A 17165-nucleotide genomic window follows, 5' to 3' on the forward strand; every position below is an offset into this window, starting at 1 on the left:
CTTTAACTCATGCGTTGTACTTAATAATTCACAATAATTCATGATGAAATCATATTTTCAGTTCTGCAATAATCAACTTATTCTCACTTTTTTTACATGAGATAGATTTTACTTGTTGAGGGTCTAATGGGGTCTTGAGGGTCTCATGGAGTCTTGGTCTCATGGGGTCTTGAGGGTCTCATGGGGTCTTGAGGATCTCATGGAGTGTTGAGGATCTCATGGAGTGTTGAGGATCTCATGGCTTTTTGAGGGTCTCATGGAGTCTTGAAGATCTCAAGGGGGTCGAATGGGGTCTTGAGGATCTCATGGAGTCTTGAGGATCTCATGGAGTCTTGAGGGTCTCATGGAGTCTTGAGGGTCTCATGGCTTTTTGAGGGTCTCATGGGGTCTTGAGGATCTCATGGAGTCTTGAGGATCTTGTGGAGTCTTAAGGGTCTCATGGCTAATTGAGGGTCTCATGGAGTCTTGAGGGTCGAATGGGGTCTTGAGGATCTCAAGGGGGTCGAATGGGGTCTTGAGGATCTAAAGTCAAAGCTCTAAGAGGTCGAGGATCTAAAGGGTCTGAAGTCAAAGGTTTGTAAACGGTCTAACAGTCTAAGCCTAAGGGGTCTGATGGTTAAAAAAAGTCAAAAGTAAAATGTCTGCAAAGCCCTATTTAAAGGTTCTGAGGGATCTAAAAGGCCTGAAAGGTACATTCTAATAGTACGTAATTAACACTACACTGCATGCAAATAGTTGGGTATTAACAACACGGTGCCTACTGTAAAGTTCTCCAAACTCTGGTATTCTAGGGCACTGGGAAGAGCGTGTCAGAGATGCAGTCACGTGATGCCATCTTCATCGGAATTTGTTAATGGTGCTGGCGATCACTCACCTACTCTTCACGAAGGACACTGGGATATTTAACGTCCACCAACGAATGCCAGCAAGATGTAATGCCAGTTGAACGTCCATCCAATGGACGACAGACACAGTGATGAACTAGAACAGCACTCGGAAGAAAAGGTTGGCCATATCCTCCGCCTGGTTGGCCATATCACTCAATGGTGAAGAATCACTTTTTAAAATTCTACTAGCTGGATCCATATTCAGATCTTCACCAAAAATTGAATCGATTCTTCCTTGTCAGACACTCAACCGGTCCACCAAGTTTCGTCTAAATCCGTCCACAACATTTTGAGATATCCTGCTATGTATCGTTTTGGCCCGATCTCCCAATGGTGAAGAATCACTTAAAAAATTCTCGTAGCCGGATCCGGATCCTCACCAACATCTAATAATTTCGTCCTTGTCACATACGCGACATCTCTGCCAAATTTCGTCCGAATCCGTCCACAACTTTTTGAGATATTTTGTTCACAAACGGACAGACAGACAGACAGACGGGGGTGAAAACATAACCTCCATCCACCTTTGGTGGTGGAGGTAATCAGCCTGCCTTTGAAACGTCAGGATAACGGTTTATAGCTGGGCCTAGATTCAAACCCAGGCCAGACAGCTCAGAGACCAGTGTGCGCAACTCCAGATGTCTGAGGTCTCCTGTCAGCCCAGGAAGTTAACCGCCATACATATACTCGACACCACGACTCAAACTTGTTTTTTTTCACGATCATAATTACTAATCTCACCTTGTGTCGGGTCAGCCTGGGAATGTTTTTGGACCCCAAGTCTTTCACAGACCGGCGTGTCGGGTGTTCGCAAAAGATGTGTTGGCAGTCTCTAACATCCACCGATTAATGCCAGCAGACGGGTCCTCCGTCGTATCATCATTCCGAGGAACGTCGCACACATTGATGAACCGCCCTGCATTCAAAACACCGGGATGAAAGTTTATAGATGCGTCGATATTGAAAGCCAGGCCCCACAGCTTAGAGGCGAATGTGCACTGCCAGCCGTGGGAACACCACCAGGAACGCTGGAGTGGTACCTTTTAGGTGGTACCTTTTAGGAACGCTGGAGTGGTACCTTTTAGGTGGTACCTTTTAGGAACGCTGGAGTGGTAGAAGGACAAAAAAAGGCAGAATTTATTTGGGGGCAAAAAAAAAAAGAGAAAGAACACCAAACCACATCCTTCCTTTTATTGATTTAGGGGAGAAAAAGAAACATCTGGATCTAAACAGCAACTTGCAAATTGAAGAAGAAGAAATTGACACCTCAAATCAGACTTTGTTGGTGTTTCGTAGGCAGCCTGCGGTTGTTGGTTGCATCATTTCTGGGAGCACGGCTGTATTCCCTGATATCAGTTAAAAGCTGGTACTTCTTTTTTGCCGACCTCACAAGGTTGACGAGCTGAGTGAGTTCAACTCACCTGGTGTTATTTCAACGGCATGACAGGGGTTCAAACTCAAGACCTTAAGATCTTAAGCCGTTCACCTTAACTGTTAAGCCAAGACCAGGCTTAAATCAGACCGAAGAGCAGCATGGGAATTACACATGGATCATGAGGCTCGCAATAAAAAAGGAAGTGCACCAGTCATAGTGTACACTGCTCAACTGCCATGTCACAATGTTGGAGTTCATGCACATTTCATAGAGATTTTTGCCAATGTATTTTTTTGGTTAAATTAATACTTAAATTAAGTAAGTTTGGCATTTTTCTGGAGTCATCTTAAGGTATTTTAACCATAGTTAAAAAAAAAGCCCCAAGTCAGCATTGTTTTTTGCAATTTTATTGGTTCACGAGTTATCAAACAGAGTGACCAGTATATTCGTCATGTATGTGCGTCTGTCTGTGTGTGTGTCTGTCTGTCTGTCTGTCCGCAGCATAACTACCTGATGATAACATCCGATCTTGATGAAACTTGGGTGGGAGGTTGATATCATGATCTAGTTGTGTCCTGCCAAGAGTGGGCGTATTGCGCCCATTGTGGGCGGAGCCACGCCCAAAAAAGATGTGTTTTTAGGGGGTAATCGAGTTCAAGCTACATCTTCTCCGAGGGGTTTGGTGTAATCTGACAGGCGTTTCGGTATTTGGTTAGGCCAATGTCATGTGTCTAGCCCCACGGAGCTCGATTTTTCATTTTCGCCCCAAGGTCACAAGGTCACGAAATTTAGAAAAGTCGATTTTTGATGGTTTTATTACATTGTTCGCTTCCTGATAGGGCGAAAAGTCGTACATGATCTTATATTATCACATACATCATGAAATACAAGTTTTCCAACAAATTTCAGAATCCTTGACCTTTTACCTTTGAAGGTCACAAAGGTCAAATTTTCAAAGTTGTCGGAATCGAACCGAATTTTCGGTATGGTGTAGCTAACGAACCTCATAACTGATAATACATTATTTTCTATCTCATTTCAAGGTCAGTAACCTTCCTTTTTGACATTTCCGGGCCTGCACCACACACAATTACGTACAGTTGGCTCTTAAAGGCCTGCGCACGCAGCGCATTGGGACCCTTTGTAAATAGGCATGTACACCGCATGTCGGGGGCCGACACCTGCCACGTGGGCCCCCGACCCCCCAGTCCGGGCCTGTTTCGGTTATAGTCCGTCCTTTGTCATTGAATACCGCTTGCTCGTGAACCGTCGTCGTCTCCTGACTTGTATTAATTCTAAAATCCATGAACTATCTGGCAAAAGACATATTTTGTGGAGATTTTTCTTAAAACGGACTCCTACAAGAAGACTCAAATCGCGTTTAAACGTGATTTTGGAACTTATTTCGGGGTAAAAATGAATAATTGTCGTCTCTGGACCAATCAGTGGCACCGATGGTCGAAAAGCATGCTTGGTATTTGCATCACATGGGGTAGTCACGCGAAGCTAAGGGAAATATGATGGCAAAAATGGCAAAAAGCCATCTCACAGTTGTCGAGCAGAACTGTGTCTCTGCGTTGAGTTGGCAAAAACATGCTTTATCTGTGGCTTGACCTTGTGTAAAATATCAAGCCAATGGTCCTCATATCTGCATTCCTATGCTCTGACCTCATGCTGCAGTCTTGCTTTTGCCTTTCTTTCTCGTAGACACTTTGAGTATAAATTACGATTCAGCCAGAATAGAAGTCAGAGAACTGCTTGTCCTTGTGGACAAGCATTTTGTCTCCGTGCGTACGAATAAATATTCCTTTTGTTGTCTTGTTGTCCTCAAGTTGTCTGTCACATTTTTGATGAAGGTGGACAGACCCGACACTTACACTGTGCCATACAAGTCGTGGGGCCTTTGCCTGCGTCAAAATGTTCAAAGAAAAAGGCGTTGTCGCAAATTTCAACAGTAAAAGTGTTTGATGACCAACACATTCGGGACGTACTCAAGATGTAAGGTCTCCTGAAAACATTGACCATGTTCGCGAAATGTCTTCGGCTTCGGAGTCGAGAGTTTGGAATTTCACGTGAATCGGTGAGAAGAATTCTCATCACGATGTGAAACTGCAGACATGGCCTCCTGCTAAGGTCGAAGTAAAATAGTAAGTGTGTCAGTGTTAAGAAAAGAGATGTGTTCATCTGATTCTTGAAGAGTTAGAGGTTGAAGGAAAAACCAAAGCAAGTAAATAATTCCAAAGTCTCACAGTATAGAGAATGAGAGATGTGTGTTGCTGCATTCTAAAACTATACAGGTTACCCTGGTGATTATTACACATCGAGATTGTTACAAGGACAGAGCCAGGTCTAATTCATGTATTTCACATAATTGGAAGCTTTCCATGCAAGTTTCTTGGGTTGTTTTTGGCAACAATTAAAATAGCCATTTGGATCCAAGAAGATGTTGATTTCCTGGCCCACAACAGTGAGATCACATAGACATTTCCTCATAATTTGCCAGCATATTATTATGTTAAACTTAACAATCATCAGCAAGACCATGGAATCCATAATCGCAGTTGACATAAAACCCATCCTCTTCTCCAACAACCTCATCTCAGATCATCAACTCGGATTCAGACCAGCCCACTCTATCTTGGACATGCTGCTTCAACTCTCCCAACAATGGATGGAGGACCTCAATGTCAGACATGAGATCAAGGATCATCTCTCCAGACATGTCTCTCTGAACCTTTCTCGAGCTTTCGATACAGTCTGGCATCCTGCCTTGCTCTCCAAACGCAGCGGGGGACAGGGTTTTGTTAGTGTGTGTGAGAGAGAGAGAGAGAGAGAGAGAGAGAGAAGAGAAGAGAAGAGAAGAGAAGAGAAGAGAAGAGAAGAGAAGAGAGACTATGACTGTGAATAAGAGAGAGACAGAAATGAAAAAACAAGATGTGTGTGTTTGTGTCCAGGCCATAACGTTTTTATTATTTGAGACATCTAATTTTCAAGAAAACTTTATTCTGAGAACACAGACAGAATAATTAAAAACTCGGTCGAAATGTGAAAGCGCAAAGTCATAGTAACTATAAATTACCCTTATTAGTCCCAGCGGCATCGCAACTTTTTTTTTTTCACCTGACACATTGAGATTGTTACAATGATAAGAGTTGGTAAACTAGCTAGCTCGAGTTCCACTTTGGAGACGAGTTCTGGAAATGTGGCTGCTCGGGGAAAAGCCAATTACATTGAGCCAACGCCCCACCCAACCCTAAACCGATTGTTTCTCGGCTGGGAAAACGATAAAAAGTGTTCAGGGCTTCTTGTGTTCTTATGTAACCTCTTTTTTGATAACCTTAAAGTTTGAATTCGAAAATTATAACAAACGAAGCATGATTGAATACATTCTCCTCCCCTCCTTTCCCCCCTTCACTCCACCTCCACCCCTCCCCCTCCACTCTACCCCTCTCCCCCCCTCCTCCACCACTCTTCCTCCCCCTCATCAGGACTGTCTCTCTCGACATGCGGTATCTCGAGCATTCGATGTAGTCTGGCAACCCGCACTTCTCTCCTCCAAACTCACTGCTCGTGGCATTGAAGGACAACTCCACAGACGCCTCATTCTCGTTGCTAACGTGTGGCTCTCAGAGGGTCCTTTCATCTCCTCTCCCTGTCAAGGCTGGAGTGCGCAAGACAGGGTTCTGGGCCCTGTCCTATTTCTAATCACTCACACTCTGGAACATCTCTTTGCTGATGACTCCAACCTCTGCCACAACATCCCCCATCCTTCTGAGAGTCAGGAGGCAGCCTCGTCCCACTCTGGCTTCCTCGATAGAATCGTGAGCTGGTTAAACACTTGGAATGTCTTTCAATCCCGAGAAATCCCATTCACTGTCCCTCACAGAAAGGACCATCTGCATAACCCTCCCATCTACTTTCTTAACAATCCTCTTGAAGAAGTTCAGTCATTCAAACTCTTGGGTCTCACTATCATCCATGATCTTTCTTGGGCAAACCACATTACTAAATTTGTATCCAAAGCCAGTCATCGACTGGACATCCTACATCATGCAAAGTCCTTCTTTGGCACACCTGAACTACTATCCACCGACAAAATCTTCATCCGCAATTTGGTGAAGTATTATACTGCTCTCCCTTTTGAGCTGGTGTTACTGACTCTCCCTTTTGGGCTGGTGTTAATGACTCTCCCTTTTGAGCTGGTGTTACTGACTCTCCCTTTTGGGCTGGTGTTACTGACTCTCCCTTTTGGGCTGGTGTTAATGACTCTCCCTTTTGGGCTGGTGTTACTGACTCTCCCTTTTTGGCTGGTGTTACTGACTCTCCCTTTTTGGCTGGTGTTACTGACTCTCCCATTTGGGCTGGTGTTACTGACTCTCCCTTTTTGGCTGGTGTTACTGACTCTCCCTTTTTGGCTGGTGTTACTGACTCTCCCTTTTGGGCTGGTGTTACTGACTCTCCCTTTTGGGCTGGTGTTACTGACTCTCCCTTTTGGGCTGCCCCTGCCTCAAATCATGCTCAGCTTGATGTCGTGAAAACCAAGGCCTTCAATGTAATTGGAATCTTCCCTGTGATGATGGTGAGTCTGTGGGCCTATCACTTTCCCCTCACAGAGAGATCGATGGTAAATGTATGTGTTGGCTGTTATCTCCATATGCGGGTTTCAGAAGGTGGAATGGAGCCCTCTCAGGTGTGTCCACCTTTGTGTGTGTGTGTGTGTGTGTGTGTGTGTGTGTGTGTGTGTGTGTGTGTGTGTACAGTCACGTGAAAAAGTAAGTACACCCCATGTAAAGTTTTGACTTTTTCAACATATTTCAACATACGGCTATTTGATCTTCATTTCAACAATATTGATAGATAAAGGTGATATAATACAACAAATATCATGAAACATTTACATTTTGTAGTCCATTGTATAACTTAAATGAACATAAATGCAAATTTCGCATGTAGAAAAAGTAAGTACACCCTTGGCTCTAATAGGTGGTATTGCCCCCTTTGTCAGAAACAACCTCGTATAGCCCAGCAGATATGTGAAAAAATTGTGCTTTTGGTGATACAAGCATGAAATTTTGAACACTGATAGAGCATACTACTAGGAAGATTTTTGGATATAGGGGCATTCAAATCTTTTCCTAGGGACAAAATGGCGGCCATTTTAAAAATGGCCGTTTACGGATAATAAGATACACAATACCGATGTCTATAAAACTAGATTTACTTATTGCTCAAGCACACCTATGATGTTTTTTTCACGTAAACAGGTTGTAAGATCATAATTAAATGTCAACAAACTCACATAACATTTATTTGGTCCTTATTCTTTACAAAAATAATTACTTTTTGAGCTATTTTGAGCAAACTCCAGAAACACAATGGAAATGAAGTGAAAATGCCACATTAACGCTGTGGAAGTGACTTTCACTATAAAACAGTCTACAAAACAGTCTTCCACATGTTTGTGTATATGTAACAGGTGTGTTATTCCTCCTGTATACTATCGTGTGCACTCCCCTGCACAGTGACACAGAGCTGAGCACTGGAGTGTGGCCTTAACACACTTGCACTGTTTCCTGCAACCCTTCTTGCATCCACATCTAATCAATTGTCGGCATGCCTCAGTTGCCTCTGTGAGGGTTGTCCAATATATCCCCCAGCCGTTATTACTCTGTTTCCAACCCCATTCACTTGGCGATGGGAGCTCAGGTGCGCAAATCATCATCTGGCCCCAACAAAAGCCGGCTTGGTAGGCAGCTCTCTTGATGTGTTGTCTGAGGGCTTCTTGCGTTGGTGGGATAGCCTCTATTGATCTACCAGTCTGGGTGAAGAGATGCTTGCGGGCATCGTTAACATGTTCCTGGCTGCTTGTTCGATCGTAGAGCAGAACAACAAAACGCTCCAGTGGATCCATGTTGTCATTTGCAGTTGAAATGGTTGGTGTGGCAGCCAGTGCGCAGAAAGCTGAGGTGACCTCATCATAGGCTTTCCATGTTTCCCATGCTGTTTTCTTCCCCCTTCCGCCGAAGCAGGACACGGTGTCACACCCAGTGAAGGCGTGGAAGAATGGCAACCCTCGGCACTTGTTTGGTCCCAGTGCCACAGCCATCTCGTGAGCTGCCAAGTGCCTGAAATTCTTCCCTGTGCCAAAAGCAACCCAGAGTTCATCGATGTCAAGATATCCAGTTGCTGCCACTGCAAGGATCAAAACATCTGTGTCCACTGTGCGGATTGACACCTTGGTATAGCCCTGTCTGACTGCATCTTGGACATGGAGTAGTATCCTTGTATCTGCCTCCTCGTGACTACACGGGGAAAGACCAGTAACATCTCGTGGCTGTGTACAAAAAACTTCTTTGTGGTTTGTGGTGACGATTTGCTTGTCAGTCTCAATGTTTGCTATCCTCGTTGCTAGAAAGTCAAACAACTCCACCTTGTTCTCGTCTATGCGAAGGAAGGCCTGCCAGTTTCGAGGGATGGAACTAGATGGCTCAACTCGTCTCCTGGTGCCTTTACCCCTCGTCTTCCTGGTGTCGGCTTTCAAACTGTCTGGGAAATATTCATCCCAGATAATATCAACCCTGCTCTTATTTTGTATCTGAGATGTGATGTATGGCAAGAATACTAGTGATGCATACTCAGAGAAGGTCTTCGCATTACGAGGTGCCAGCATGTTCACGATGGCTGCTCCATCCAGGATCATGACTTCAACAGGGGGGCTTACATCATCATTTTCCCGTGAGGTGATCAGATCTTCTAAGCACCCAACCAGATCAGACTTGGTTCCAAGCCGGATTTTGCCCATTTGTGACAATGCAGGGGGACAAGCTTGGTTTTCATGTGCAAAGAATTCATCAAGATCTCCATTCCGTGTCTGGGATGCAATAAACAGCCTGGAGAACAGAACGCAGTCATTCTTCAGAGATACCACCTTCAACTCTGTTCTTGACTTCTCTCTGACTGGGGGTCGGCTGAAGAGAGGGAGATTGTTTCTTTTTATTGGGTCAGTGATAGGCTTTGTCTGATGTACAAGCCTCTCGTTCACATATGTGTCATACTGTTCTTTTCCCAGCTTCTCGATCTGGTAAAGGGTGTTGATGACTGCTGGGTCTGCCAGGTCTCTGCTGTCTAGCACCAAGAGATCTTTGCTGTCGTCACAGAATGGGTTCCCCATCTCTCCTATGACACGGGTGAGTGCTCTCACATCTCGAGCAAAGGCTACCTGCGTGTGCTTTGTCTGTTCATGGTGTTTTAGTTCAGTTTTCCTAATTCTTTTTTCTGTTGTGGCCTCGAACTTATAGATCAGTTTGGCCATCTCTGGACCAGACACCATCCATCGGCGCAAAGCTGCAGCATTCTCCGTAAGACCTACAGCCCCTCCATCACCTTTCACCAATGCATTATTTTGCTCGTGTGCCTGGTCTAAGGCTATGGCAGAGAATGCACGTGTAGTCTTCTTCATGGTGAAGTTTCCTGCCAGAAACTGTGCGTATACAGTTGGATGCTTTGTTGCAAGTGTCACCATGTCGCGCAAGTGAACTGGGATCCACCTGGCATAGTTTGTATGTCCCAAGGCGAAGAACCATGGTACAAGCTTGGTCAGAGCATCAGTGTACAGTTGGAAGTTTCCTTCACGGACGGATCTCACATAGATCAGGACTGCCAGTTCTAGCTGCATAATTAGGAACCAGAACTGAAACTGTGGACTTGCATTGGCTTGTTCACCGCACCAGTCATCTAGTGGTATCGTATCCTGTCCCTCATCTAGTCCACTGGTGTACTGGCTGTAGGCTTCCTTCAGGAGAAGATAGAGAGTACTGGCTGTGACTTGGTGTGCTCGTCGTGTGCGTGTCACATGGGTCACTTTCAGGAAGGAATCAGCAGTACCACTTGTAGCAACCCCTGCAAGCATCAGAACGCCTGTCCACCCACTGCTATCCAGAAGGTCACCGAGGGTTTTCCATGCTGCCATCTCAATATGGAGTCCACCAAAGACCATGACGAAGTGATCTTCTCCGTGTGTTTCTGGCCATCTCCATTGGATCTGTTTGGCAAGTGTGTACAGTGACTGATCAAGTGTGATTACAGGGATCTGACCTGGATTCAGAATATCGATTGCTTTCTTGATGACATCCATGGAGTGACGAATCATTGCCACAGATTTTGCCTGGTCATAGAAGAGAGGCAGCAATGAAGTTAAGGCCACACTACACTCTGGTTCTTCTGGAATAGACTGCTTGCTGGCATGGTATCCAGCCCATGATACTGTCTCGTCTCCCTTAAGTGGTGTGTCAGATAGCACTGTCTTCTCCATCTGCTCCAGCCACCTGTCAAAATGCAAGATAATGAACACAATTAAGAACAAACAAGTCCACACAAGTTAACAAGTCTTGGTTATTTAGGTACACATATAACTGTCCACAGTTCAAACACAATAATCAGTTACCTGTACTCAATCTGCATTGCTTCAGGGATGAGTTGGCAGTTGCTTTTGTTGGGACCCGCTAGCTTGGGTACAAGTGGGTCACATTTACCCAGAACAACAGGAGGTACGATGGTGTATGACTGTGGCAGGTGTGCGTCTGTTGTTGATGTGTCATCTGGGTTTACCCGTTGAACTCCACGGCTATCGCTATTTGGGTGCTGGAAAAGTGAAATGCCAGTGCCATGGAAGGAGTCGTGGGCACTTGTTGAACTGGGGTTATGATCAATGTTATCCACTGCCCCAGTTGTGAAGAGGTCACTTTTTAGCTCAGGGGGGCAAACTGTACCCTCATTTTGGAAGAAACGGCAGATTCTGTTCCCCAAGTCCGTGGAGATGCTAAGCACCCTGTCATAGGAGATCGAGAGACCCAGGTTGAACATAGTATCAACCAGGTCTCTTTTTCGAGTCTTTGTGTGGATAAGGGTGCCCAGGTACACAGGCAGGGGAGTCTCCCGATTGTGACTGTGCCTCGTGGACGTGGTAGTACTGCTACTCTCTCTGCGGCGTGAGTAACTGTTGAACATAAGGAGTTGTGAGATTGTGAGAGTAGGTGTTGATACCGACGAGTGGCTTGACTGCTCTTGGATGTTAGGACCATTCAAGATCATAGAAACTAGTGATACAAGCGAATTAGGTACCGAATGTTCTTGGCAGTGGGCTTCAAATGAACCACTAAATGTTGAGTTCATTTTCAACATGTCTCTACGAACTATATTTGCGGCTCTAGCAAGACAAACTCCATCACTGTCAGTGTCGTGATCACATGCCTTCTGAAGGGCTGAGCCAACATCCTGGTTGAAAGCAAGCAGAATATCTCGACCGGACATGTGCTCCTCTAGGTCTGGAAAATATGTCATGATTCGATCTTTGAGTTTGGTGGAGTGGACACGCCTGGTCAAGACTGTTCCAAGCTGTTCCAGCCTGGTGGTGTATAGTCTTGCTAGGTCTACCAGCTTGAACACTGGTGTCACAAGAGCATCTGTGCGGGCATCATCGATGTAGGACACTAGCTCTCCAAGTGCTATACCGTGATTGATATCATCTTGTTCATTCAGTGTTGTGCTTGTGGCCCTTGCTTTGTTATAAAGTGACACCAGACACTTCACGTGGTACTGTGCATCTTGTGCTATAAGGTCACCTGCACTCAGTTTAGCAAGAAGTGCCTGATCTCCTAGTTTCAGGGCAGCTGTCCTGACATGTTTATCGAGGTCGAAGGTGGAAGCTTTTCGCAGAGAATTAGTACCCGCTGGTTTGTCACAAAAGAAACACTTTTCAGGCTGTGGCTGTGTGTGGTCTACATGTACTCTGTGACGGGTGTACTTTCTTGAGACACTTGCGGTTTCTTCACTAGACGTTTCTCTTTTTTGTGCCCGATGCAGTTCAGTTTTGTTGTATTTCAGTCTGCATGAATCATGCCACTTAGCCTTGTGGCTCTGGAAGGTTGACTGGATACCTTCACCATCGTCCAGGCGGGACAGTTCTAGAGATTTTGGCAGGCAGCCCATCTGGCTGAAGGTGAGGAGATAATCTGCAAGAGTTTGGTATCCGGACCCTGTGGTTCGCTTGGAATCAGCTGGACAGGCAAGGGCCTCATCGGTGACCTCCTGACATAACACACACTTCTCCCAATCTGTCAGATAAGGCATGTTTGTTCCAGATGTACTAGGGCTTTGGGGGTCTAATAGCTTGAAATTTTTGTTGGCCATTGTCAATTAAGCATTATCCACCACCACCATCCAATCAATATACAAATTGGGAACCAAATCTAGGTAGCTACTACAGTCAATGAGCGAAGGTGCAGTGCAGTCGAGTTATCATCTGAAAAAGAAATACATACATTATTATCATAAATATAGTAATTCGCTTTCGTAACTTTTCACTAGCCTTGCATTGTTCCTTATAGTCACCTAGTCTATGATAGGAAAGTTCATAAAGCTACATCAAAGTTGTTCATATAAAGGTATTGAACCAAAATTACACCCAGGAGAAATCAGATAGTCATGCAAAGTTAAATAATTAAACCGCTAGACCAGTCCTGTCTATTGCAATGGTAAACCATTTGTTCTGCCCCTTATAGGCCACCGTAGATTCCAATTTTGAACCCAGTATGAAGGTATTGCATAGCATCTACATGACAATTTATAATATGCTCATTACATTGTGTTTCAATAGCAGCACAAATGACAAGTCTGAAATAATAGGTAAATATGTCCTTCTTAGCCGCCATTTTGGGCCAAGGAGAAATCTGGAATGCCCCTACATCCAAATTTCACTGTAAGGGTATGCCCTAACTGTGTGCCAAGTTTCATGCTTGTATCATCAAAGGCACAATTCTACCACAATTCTTCACATATCTGCCGGACTAGTAGGCATTTCTTATAACTGTCTACCAGTCTCTGACATCGACCGCGAGAAATTGTTGCCCACTCCTCCATGCAGAATTCTTTCAGCTGTGCGATGTTTGAGTGGTTTCTTGCATGCACAGCTCGTTTCAAATCCCCTCACAACATCTCGATGGGATTTAGATCCGGGCTTTGACTTCGCCATTCCAGAACCCTCCATTTCTTTCTTTTCAGCCATTCCTTGGTGGATTTACTGGTATGTTTAGGGTCATTGTCATGTTGCAAGGTCCACCTTCGGTTGAGCTTCAACTACCCGACAGATGGCCTCACATTATCCTCAAGCACCCTCTAGTACAATGAAGAATTCATCGTGGATTCTATGATGGTGAGCTGCCCAGGCCCTGATGCAGCAAAGCTGCCCCAAACCATAATATTTCCACCACCATACTTTACAGTTGGTATCAGGTTCTTGTGGTCAAATGCTGTCTTTGGTTTTCGCCAAACATGTCTTCTGGTACTGTGGCCAAATAGCTCTACCTTTGACTCATCTGTCCAGAGCACATTGTTCCAGAAGTGCTGGTCTTTGCCGAGGTGTTCATTGGCAAACTTTAGTCTTGCCCTGATGTTCTTTCTGGACAGCAAAGGTTTCCTCCTGGCACACCTCCCATGTAGATCAAATTTGTGCAGCCTCTTTCTAATGGTAGACTCGTGCACTTGGACATCAACAGTGGCAAGAGCTACCTGTAGGTCCCGTGATGACATTCTGGGGTTCTTATAGACTTCTTTCAGCATCTTGCGGTCTGCTCTCGGGCTGAACTTGGTGGGGCGGCCTGGCCTGAACAAGTTGGCAGTTGTTTGGAATCTTCTCCACTTGTAGATGATCTTCCGGATAGTCGAATGATTGATTTCAAATTGTTTGGAGATCTTTTTAAATCCCTTCCCAGACTCGTAGGCATCTATAACCTTCTTTCTGAAGGCCTCAGACAGCTCTTTTGATCTAGGCATGGTGACGCCGCACACTTCATCAACAAAGAGCAAACCAAACTAAATGTCTGAGGTTTAAATAAGACAGGTTCCTCCAAGATGCTCTCCAACGATGTTCTAATCATTTGCACCTGAGCTGGTGCACCTGATTCTAATTTTAGGTATTTGAAGTAGTGATAAATGTAGGGGTGTACTTACTTTTTCCACATGCAAAATTTGCATTAATGTTTATTTAAATTATACAATGGACTACAAAATGTAAATGTTTCATGATATTTATTATATTATATCACCTTTATCTATCAATATTGTTGAAATGAAGATCAAATAGCTGTATGTTGAAATATGTTGAAAAAGTCAAAACTTTACATGGGGTGTACTTACTTTTTCAAGTGACTGTATATATATGTATATGCATGTGTGTATGTATGTGTCTATGCATGCATGTTGTTTTTGCCTGCTATCCCCACACGTGGGTGAACTTCAGGAGATGGAACTGAGATCTACCAGGTCTCAAAGTATCCACCTCCGTTAGTGTGTGTGTGTGTGTGTGTGTGTGTGTGTGTGTGTGTGTGTGTGTGTGTGTGTGTGTGTGTGTGTGTGTGTGTGTGTGTGTGTGTGTGTGTGTGTGTGTGTGTGTACACGGTAGGTGTATGTGTGCATGCGTGTTTGGGGAGCAGGAACATTAGCCATCATTAGCCATGTGTGTGTGTCAGGGATTTCATGCAAGTAATGTCCTGACAGGGGCAGCAGTGTTCCATGCTGAACAAACTAGTGTGCTATTTCCGGGCAGCCCGAGACTGTTGCCTGGCAACTGCTGGCCATCTGGCCCAGAGAACAGTTGGGAGGACAGCCTTTGTATGACCTTGATAAACAGGCTTTCCCTAAAAACAATTTACCTTGGTAAAGTCCATTAATGCAGAGGTGTGACTGAATCTTATCTTGCCCTGTCTACTTTTGTGTATGAGACAGAAATGGCTTTCCTTTGAGAAAGAGTTGTTCCATTGTGACGCAAAACATAGCTTGTTGTTCAGAATTCCTTTGTGCTTTGAGAAAGTATAATAGCAACTAGCAGAAGTACCCAGCGTTGCCGGGCGGGGGAGGGGAACGGGGGGAGGGGAACGGAGGGGTGGGAAGAGGGTGGGAAGGGGAGGGGAGGGGGGAGGAGGGGAGGGGGAAGGGGAAAAGAGGGGGGAGGAGGAGGGGGAAAAAGGGGGGAGGGGAGGAGGGAGAGGGAGAGGGAGGGGGATGGGGGAAGGGGAGGGGGGACAGGGAGGGGGAAGGGGGAGGAAGGAGGGAGGGGGAGGGGTGAGGGGAGGGAGGAGGGGGGGAGGGGAGGGGGGAAGGGAAGAGGAGGGGGAGGGGGAAGGGGAGGATGGAGGAGGGGAAGGGGAGGGAAGGGGAGGGGAAGGGAAGGGGAGGGAGAGGGGGGAGGGGAGGGCCAGTCAACAATGACGTTGCAGTTCTCATGGTAGGAGAGCAGTACAACAATCGCGACATCGTCCTGCATCTTCGTGACAACAGCACGAAGCGGATTTCAGAGACTCACCGATCCTATGACGCCCTCCAGGACCGGCGTTGCCGGGCAGGGGAAGGGAGACCCGTACATTCCCAACCCGTACATTCGCCCTCTCGACTCAAGCTCACTCGGACAAAAGCCTCGCACGAGTCAATTCATATCGCACAAAATAGACAAAAATCGACACAAAACACGATCGCACAAAAGGTGAAAAAACGCAATCGCTTTTCGCTCTGAATTACGTGCAAACGCATGATGGAAATCACCATTGCCCAGCATCGAGTGCCAACCAAGATGGCGCCTGGTAGCTGCATCTCCACCTGTGTGGTGTGAATGGCAATGGTCATTCTATATATTTTCAGTTCAGTGGTCTGGCGGTCACGTGACATCGTGATCACATTGTGATCACAACATCACGTGATCGCTCTGAGTGAATCAGCGAGCTGCTCTGGCACATGCTGAGATTCAGTGTATAATGTTCCTCGCTAAAATGCGCTGAGGTAAATATGAATAAAAAATATGGATCTCGTCATTGGAGGTCATTTTTAGGTGGGCCATGTCCTTCCCAGGCCCAAATGGCCATGTCTATGCCAAAAATCGAGTACGTGAGCGCGTCTGGCGGCGAGGATGGAACATCACGTGATCACTCTGAGCGAATCAGCGCGCTGCTGTGGCACAGGCTGCGATTCAGTGTATAATGTTCCTCGCTGAAATGCACTAAGTTAAATATGAATAAAAAAATATGGATCTCGTCATCAGAGGTCATTTTTAGGTGGGCCATGTCCTTCCCAGGCCCAATGGCCATGTCTATGCCAAAAATGAAGTACGTGAGCCTCTCCGTTTAGGGGTCTATAGGTAACACACAGACAAACAAACTGTGTTTTATATATATATAGATGGTTGGTTGTGGTTCTTTGAGAAATTGTGGATTGCTGTTCGAGCATTGATGTTACTGTATTGTTGCAGTGGTGTTACTCGCTTACACGCCAATCATATTTCTTCCATGTGTTACGTGGTCCCCTCGGTGAATACCTGGTCTCGGTGACCCCGGACCGTGAGAGGAACTTCGCCAGAAAGCTGTATTATATATGCGCTTTCGCCACGCAATCCATATGAATTTCACCCAAGAGACAACTGATGTTCAAGGATATATTTCCAATGGTAATGATACCATACAATTTCAATGACACAACCACGGAGATTTTCCCCGAGCAATCAACAATACACAACCATCAACAATTCCCAACCCACAATCAATTCCCTATGATTAAGATGGCCATCTTATATACATGTGTCCCGGTGAGTACTCACGACCCCCTTTTGGTCTCGGTCCCGCACAATGTCTCTGGGCCCTTCCTGACCAAGATGATGGTCGGCGTCGCCGCACTCGGGCGGTTGAACGAACCCCGGGTGGACGTGTTTCCACCGGGCAGGTATCGTACCAGGCACCCCGGCTACAGCCCCTCGTGGCCACGCGAAGCGGGGACGGGAAAGCAAGCCAAACGCCCCACGCCGCTTGCCAGGCGTGTTAGGCCCCAACGGGCGACCCGTACGCGTCTTTTTAGACGGTGTCGCG

General features: G+C 45.7%; 1 protein-coding gene across 2 annotated transcripts in view; it reads right to left on the reverse strand.

Annotated features, from left to right (window-relative positions):
- LOC137435791 (uncharacterized) overlaps nt 1-17165 on the reverse strand; it is a 51616-nt gene that overhangs the window by 17235 nt on the left and 17216 nt on the right. For both annotated transcript variants that reach the window (XM_078784208.1, XM_068129737.2), the window contains exon 2: nt 1629-1803. The gene's annotated coding sequence lies outside the window, so the exon portion shown is untranslated. The remainder of the gene's footprint in view (nt 1-1628; nt 1804-17165) is intronic.

Source organism: Myxine glutinosa, chromosome 9, assembly GCF_964187855.1.
Source record: "Myxine glutinosa chromosome 9, kmMyxGlut1.1, whole genome shotgun sequence".
NCBI lineage: Eukaryota > Metazoa > Chordata > Myxini > Myxiniformes > Myxinidae > Myxine > Myxine glutinosa.